The sequence below is a fragment of the Cryptotermes secundus genome, unplaced genomic scaffold (assembly GCF_002891405.2).
Source record: "Cryptotermes secundus unplaced genomic scaffold, Csec_1.0 scaffold1003, whole genome shotgun sequence".
NCBI lineage: Eukaryota > Metazoa > Arthropoda > Insecta > Blattodea > Kalotermitidae > Cryptotermes > Cryptotermes secundus.
Genome location: NW_019733847.1, coordinates 211100 through 218794, shown reverse-complemented (window position 1 = coordinate 218794; position 7695 = coordinate 211100). Strand labels below are relative to the sequence as shown.

At 42.6% G+C, this 7695-nt stretch overlaps 1 protein-coding gene across 4 annotated transcripts in view; it reads left to right on the top strand.

Moving 5' to 3' along the window:
* Positions 1 to 7695, top strand: part of LOC111868278 (caskin-2) — a 433019-nt gene that overhangs the window by 223635 nt on the left and 201689 nt on the right. The gene's annotated exons all lie outside the window — the stretch shown is intronic.

Below are 7695 nucleotides of genomic sequence, written 5' to 3'. Positions count from 1 at the left end.
TTTGTTACAGGTAAGTTTCGGCCGAGAAGGCCCTAATCGCCATGTTTACGATTGACGTCAGATTGTTGTAAGTAACTTGCGATAGTAAAAGTAAAATTTGTCCCTGTGCTTAACTAATTAAGCACTACGCCCCTGAAGGCGTATGAACAACTTCACCTTTCTTTTTACCTCCTCTACAGTGTTTTGTAGGAGCCAGGGTAGCGTAATCGGTATAGCGACTGTCTACGGGCTCGACGACTGAGGGGTTCGAGTTCGAGTCCCGGTAGGTTCAACAATTTTTTCTTCTCCAAATGGTCCAGACCGGCTCTGAGGCCCACCCAATCTCCTAATGGGTACCAAGGGCTCTTTCCATCGGGGTAAAGCGGTCGGGGCTTGAAGCTGACCACTCACCACCAACTAGTGCCGAGGACAAGAAAATGTGGATATAAGCATCCACTCCCCCATACGTCTTCATGGCGTAGTGCTTAATTAGTTAAGCACAGGGACAACTTTACTTTTTTACCTTTTACAGTGTTTTGTATAGCGTGATAATTATGTCCACAATAAACAAACAAACAGGGCCAATGAGCAGGCTGAGTCGACTCTCTTGCCGTAGTGCGGCTGGAAGGATTAGGTCAATTGAAAAGCTGAGTGACTTCAAACGGAATCGATCCCACGACTTCCCGGCTTGTAGCATAGTGCCTCAACCAACTACTTTTTTATCTCATCGCCTGATATCTCAGCAGTGTGCTTATCTCACGCCGTCGGTAATTCTGTTCCCCATGTTGATCATTTGGCTTTATATTTACTGCGACCTTGTGGCTGCCATCAAAGCATTTTATGGTCTGTTTAATAAAATCTCTTATCAGGTTTACTCTTAACTGCAGTTAAAAGCTTATGTTAAAGGTCCAGTGCAAGCGTTATAAATGTCATGCACCATGAAATTCAAAGAACAGATCAAATGTCTAAACACCTAGATATATTGGCCACATTTTGATATTCAATTTTTGAATACACGGACTAATTGTCTGAGTGACATGCACGAGGTTCTTATGTTGGACACAAAATTAGGAAGTCATGACTTTCTACTCATGTTTAATCTTCGAAATTCAGTGGATTTAGATTAAATTTGATTTGCTGCTGAGGGCTCGAAGTAGAGGCTATAAGTCGAAATTGTATTCTGATGGGGTTTGATATGTTTTTTTTTTCTTTTTGCCAATACAGTAAGATCTAGAAGTGTGTGACGATGGTACATTATGTTTTTGGGCATTATCCAACACTTTTTTTTTTTGGATTCCACAACAATAATTTCTTTACACAGAGCAAGTTCGTCAGCCTTGTATCCAACCTCCAACTTGTACCGCAAGGTCTCATGTATTTATGTCTCCCAGTGATAGTTTGGCCCAATTATACCCACCAGGCACCGGGTTCACTGTGCTTAAATAATTAAGCACTACGTCTTGAAGGCGTGTGTGGGGAGTGAATGTATACGTCTACCTATGCTTGACCTCGGCACTAGTTTGAGATGAGTGGTCAGCTTCACGATCCGACCGTTTCACTTACAGAGAAAGAGCTCCCAGCGTAGGTATTTTAATCCGCTTGCAGATATTTAAAATCCTAATTATTTTAAAATCATGAATTTCCTGTGAAAGACAAAAAAAACCTCCGTGGTTTCAGTCCGCAAGCGAACTATACCGACCGAGCGACCGCCGCTTGTCGGCGAAGTTAGTGCCAATTTTAGCGGATAGATGGTGTCGTGTGGTCAGCGCAACGGATCCCCACGGCCGTTAATCTCGGTTTTCTATACCGGAGTCGCTATTTCCTTGAAATAGCTCCTCAATTATCCTCACGAGGCTGAGTGGACCCCGTTCCAGACTCACTACTTCTCAGAAAATCTGGTAGCGCCGGGAATCAAAACCGGGACCTCTGGAAATGTAGTAAGGAACTCCGACCACTAGACCACAGGGGCTGACCCTGTGAAGGACAATTAATTAGAAATAATTCTGCCGCATGAAATCTTGGATTCTGACTGTTGTGACGAAGTTATAGTTTTCTTGGGAAAGACGTTTGTTTTTGGAGAGGCGTCACATCTCACAAGGTCGTAATCTCGAAATATGTTCCATCACGGCAAGATTTATATTCAAAATAAGAAAAGTTCTTCTGAATCTTTTCGCTATTCGATGAGCTTCAGTGCAGGTTCAGATGCTAATCGCAAAATGGCACCCCCAGACATTGTGATAAAACATCCAGTGTAATTCAAAATGTCGGCTGCGCTTTACTTCAGCCATTCTTTTGTCCCTTCCCCCTCCCCCCAATCTTAACGCGATCGCCGAGCCCCGATGATCGTGAGTTTTATCATCGCTCCGCGTTCAATTATTCTTTTGTTTGTGCGATATTCTCCAAGTAATCGTCACGGAACTGAACTTATTCTTATATCCAAATTGTCTTCTAGCTCACTCTCCCATTCACGTTCAAGCATTTTCTGTCTCCGTGATTCTTTCGTGTACACGCGTTGAAGTCTCCTGCCTTTGCCCATTCCTATTGTTCGGGCTCAGTGTTTAGTAAGGTTCATAGTCTGGGCTGCCTTTTCTTTAAGAGTAATGCCCTCTGTCCTCTCTGTCTTTTTCAATAAGTCTAAAACCTCTTGAAATGCGCTTCGTAAACGGATAATAACGAGCTTCTAAAATATTACGGCTCTGAAAAATACTGCACTTCTATTATAAGAGAAAAGTTTTTGCACAAAGCATTTTTGATTTCCCGGAGAACTGACTATAGGTTTTAATTCATCCTTCGTTTGTCTGTTCTTTTCTTTGTCCCTTATTCTACATTTTTTTCTTTCTCCAGACGAATGGACGAGGGATGTGGTGTCCTGTCAAATTCAGGTAGCACCACAGTTATCAGAAGGATTGCTATCGAACTTCTGGTGTTGGTGTCTCTAACTGATTTCGCAGAGTTTGGACGGCCTGAACGTTAAAAGCTATGCGAAAACGATTCGATAGAGTAATAATAATAATAATAATAATAATAATAATAAGAGTGTAAAGATACCTCTTTTGGCAGAAGTCAACATTTTAACACAAGCTGACGACGCTTTAATACCTACTGACAGAGCGTCCTTTATTATTGCCACCTGAAAAGGTCAGAGGTAAAGTTGTCCCTTTGCTTAACGAATTAAGCACTACTCCATAAAGATTTATGGGGAAGTGGATGAATAGATCCACGTTTTCTCTACCTCGGTACTAGTTTTTACTCGTAGATGAGTGGCCAGTTTCACGCTCAGGCCTCTTTACCACCAGGGAAAGGGTCCCCGGTACCCATTGGATAGGAGGCTGGGTGAGCCCCAGAGCCTGTCTGGACGAAATGGAGGAGAGAAAATTCTTGCCGTTACCGGAACTCGAACTCTGACCCCTCGGTCGTCCATCGCGTACGTATACAGTTGCTATTCCGGCTCAAAAGGAATGCCAGCAGCACGTGGTGTTCCCAAGCGGTCACCCTTCCAAGTACTTACCACGCCCAGTGTTGCTTAATTTGAATGATCGGGCGAGAGCCTGTGTTTTCAACATTTATGGGTGCCACAGACAACATATGTTTCACCTTGCATTGTTACGAATTCTGCACCTAGCTGTTCTTTCCAATATAATGTGACGCATATGACCATTGCTAGATAACGGCTCGGTAAACACATCCCTGAAGTTACGCTCTCAACAGTGAAGGACATCTGTTGCCGGGTAACGGGTCGCTAAGCTCGTTTCCGTAGCAACGAATAAGCACGCAGTAATAGAGGAACTGTTGTAAGTGGTGTTCTCTATTCGGTTCTTCCCGAAGATATAAAGGGAAGACACGTGAGGACGCTGAATCAGTTCAGAACCGAGCGACCGCCGGCCTATTGTACCAGCCCCAGATGATAGGTGAGGGTTATTGTGGAGCAAGTGGTGGAATGAAGATTGGCAGGGGAAACCAAAGTACTCGGAGAAAACCTGCCCCAGCGCCACTTTGTCCACCACAAATCCCACTTGACCAGACTCGGGATCGAACCCGGGCCGCCGCGGTGGGAAGCCAGCAACTAACCGCTTGAGCTATGGCGCGGCCTAAGCGACCAGTGAGAAACAATCCAGAGTTTAATTGCTTACTTCTTACGGACTACACGGCGTCACATCTCAGTGAGAGTAAGCAGAACAAGCAGCGGTCAGTGTCTTCTTGTTTTGCTTTCATGGTTTAATCTTCGAGTCTGACGATGGAGGCAGAACTTTATTTCGAAACATTAGCGTAGTTCTACCAGACTAGACGACGTTATATGCTAGAAGGTAGTAGTACACTTCATAGTTACCACCGTGAGGACCTCAGATATAGTTGAGTTCGATGTCTCTATTATCGTTTTGCTGGATTTTTCGCATTTCTCTCGATATGTTTCTGAATTTGTCAGGGTTTTCCGTCATATATGTTAATTATTTCACTGATTATATAAACATTCTCGTTTCAGATTTAAATTTATCAGATTAACTTGAATGTTTATTGTAAGAAGTTACCTTCCCGAAATACAGGTTAGTTCCAGTTGCGACGAATGTTAACAGAAATTGACCAAAATTGAGGTGGTTTGATGATATCAGGGAAGACCTTAGGATATTGAAAGTTAAAGATCGGAGATCCAAAGCGATGGACAGAGATGCTTGGAGGCTGTTGGTGCAGGAGGCCAAGGCCCAGAAAGGGCTCTAGAGCCAAGTTTGAAATACTTTAACAATAAGTTTGTTTTAGTTCGTTGTAGTTGTTTCGGATACTGTCCAATGAGTTTCTCCGCACACGAACGTTTCGAAAGCTGGGTCTGTTGTGAGAGGAGACATTTTCTTACTCAAACTTGTTAGAGCTAATTTCGACCGGCAGATACCGACAGAAGTTCGAAACAGAACTTAGCAGCCGAATTTCTTTCGGTACAGTTGGGCCTGGGAGCTGGGATAGCGCAGTCGGCAAGAAATATACACGCAACAATAGAAGAATTGTTGGACGCGTCGTTTTCTGTGGAGTCCATGTCCGTGCCGAAGGAAAGTAGACGATTAGTTGCTCCCAGAACTTCTTGTTAGTCTGTAGTCCTTGCTGGCCTCACCTAATATGTAGAAATATTTAAAAGAAATGCATTATTCTTAGAACTTCTTGTGACATCTAATTAAAACCAATATGAGATCTATAAGAAAATGTGTATATGATGTTTTTGCGTGTCGCATCGTGGGTTGAACACTACTGTTTAGAATTACATGCGGCCACTGTGACGTAAGTATTGATTTTTTTTTATGTCCAGAATCCAATTATCTTTGTACCAGCCGGATTTTGAAAGCGTGTACTGTGATTACCCCTTTTCTCTACGCAGACACAAAGGTTCAGTTTGGTTCAATGGCGACGAGCCTGTCGATGAATGAGGCGAGGTTTGAATTACGATCTTGTCAGGCCAAGCGTTTCCAATCTCTGTTGATCAGTTGGATTCCAATTGAATCGTTTATTTTGAAAAGGACATGAGTCGGTAATTTTGACAGATTCACGTTTTTTTTTTTCGGATTTTCATTCATCGAGTTAAAGTCTACAACGTATCTGGGAATGATATGAGTCAAATGTTAGGGCTGTTGAATACAAATGGTTTGTCCCGCTGTCCATATTGACACACCCTGTATAGCCTGTGCCACTGACATGCCTTTTTGTGAAATTATTTCGTAACGGATTTTTGTACATTTGTTATGAATTTGTCATTCATTCTTAGCCTACACTCCTTATTTTGAAAAAAAAAATAGAATGAGGCCTATGACATCGCCTTGCTGTCTGTGTGTTCCCCTAATTTTTGTTAGGAGGCTTATCATATGATCTTGTTAAGGCGCGTCCACAGTACTCGTGCTTGCTAGGTTTGTGCTCGTCGTATTTTTCGTCTGGCTTTTACTTGTGCTCGTAAATCTTCGTCCACACTACTTCAGTTGCTCGCCAGGCTTCGGCGCGTGAGGATCCGTATATTTACTCGTAGTGTGTATAGGCTGTAGTCGTATTTTAATTTATTGGCTATAGTTTTTAAATTAAAAATTAAAAATTTGCTTGTCTCGTGACTTGTCATATCGTCCACATTACTCGCGAGCATAGCGAGCCACACTAGCACGAGTAATGTGGACGCGCCTTTAGCCTACTTTTCTTGGAAAAAAATCAGAGGAGGCTCATGATCAGCTTGCTGTGTTCCCCCCTTCTTTTCGTTTTCTATGCAGTCCGTGTCATATCAAATAAAACCAGACGATTAGTTGTAATATTTGAGATTTCACGGCGGTGACTATGAAGAATGCCGTCTTCTTGGGTGTGACGCCGTGCAGATATAGTCTGCAGCCACCTGCTCACGCTGGTTCCTCGCTAGAGGATTTTTTCTTTATTCTTCCTTCTACCCTGAAGATGGAGGCGATACGTTCCTGCGAAACGTCGGTTTATGCTATGTCTACATGGCGCCACATCACAGAAGACGGCTTTCTTTAGACGATTACTTCTTACTGTCTGTCTGTGTGTGTGTGGCTCCTATCCTTGCTAAGCAACGTTAATATTTTCGTTTTTTTGTACATTCCGTGTCGTATAAAAGGGAAGTAGGCAGTTAGTTCTTCCCAGAACGTCTCGTTAATAATGTCGATATTTTTAATAAATATATATTAAATAATATATTACTTTATTTTTATTTTTTCTGTATTTGTATAAGAAATGTTTGGTTTTCTAGTAAAGTGTTTTGATACGCAATGAAATTGGATGATAATTTTGAAAGGGGCTTCAGTCACGGGGAAAGTTATTTTTTCGTATACATAGTTAGACACTGAAATGCAGTTTATTAAACAAAATATCGTAACTTTATTATTATAGCTTATTAGTTACTGAGTTTATTATTTAAATACATTTGATAATATTGGGTTAACGTCCAGACTGGTTATGGAACCCACTCTGCTTGCTTTTCAATAGATACCGGGAGTTCTTTCTCCGGGGATACAGCGTCCGGGATGTGAAGCTGACCACTCACCTCAAGGTCAAGGAGCTATTCCTCCACCCGCATATCTCTTTAAGCACAACAACTTTATTTTTACGAGGTTAGATTATGAAAAGTAGCAGACAGTGTACAGGAATACGTTGTAGGTCCACCCATGAAGAACTGGTAACTTAGAAAACACCAGAAACCACAAAAAAAAACTTTTTTGTTCCTGCTGTGACGTTTGGTTCCGACGACTTATTGTTATTTCGAAATGGAACGAGTCAGTTGGGCTACAGTCCGGTAAAACCCGGAGAACAGCTATTGTCTGTGTGTCCGGTTTGCCGTGGGACAGCATTCCGGGTGGGTGACCTTGAACCAGTGGTGACAAACCTGTAGGACCTACTGTCCCGAGGAATCCCGGTCCCTGTCGGTAACAATTACATTTATATTGTTTTCTGATCACAGTGGCCGCGCCGTGTGAGGCATGAACTCTCTCCGCTCGTCGCTGGGATCATGAGTTCGAATGCCACTCAAGGCATGGATGTCTGTATTATGTGGGTTTGTTCTGTCTTTATCTTGTTATGTGTTTAGGTAGCGGCCTTGCGACGGGCTGATTCCCTGTCCAAGGAGTCTTACCGACTGTGTATAGGATCGAGAAAGTGAGATGATGATGATGATGATGATAATAATAATAATAATTATTCCGGTCTAGAAAACCGAAATTAACGGCCGTGGGGATTCGTTTCGTTGAC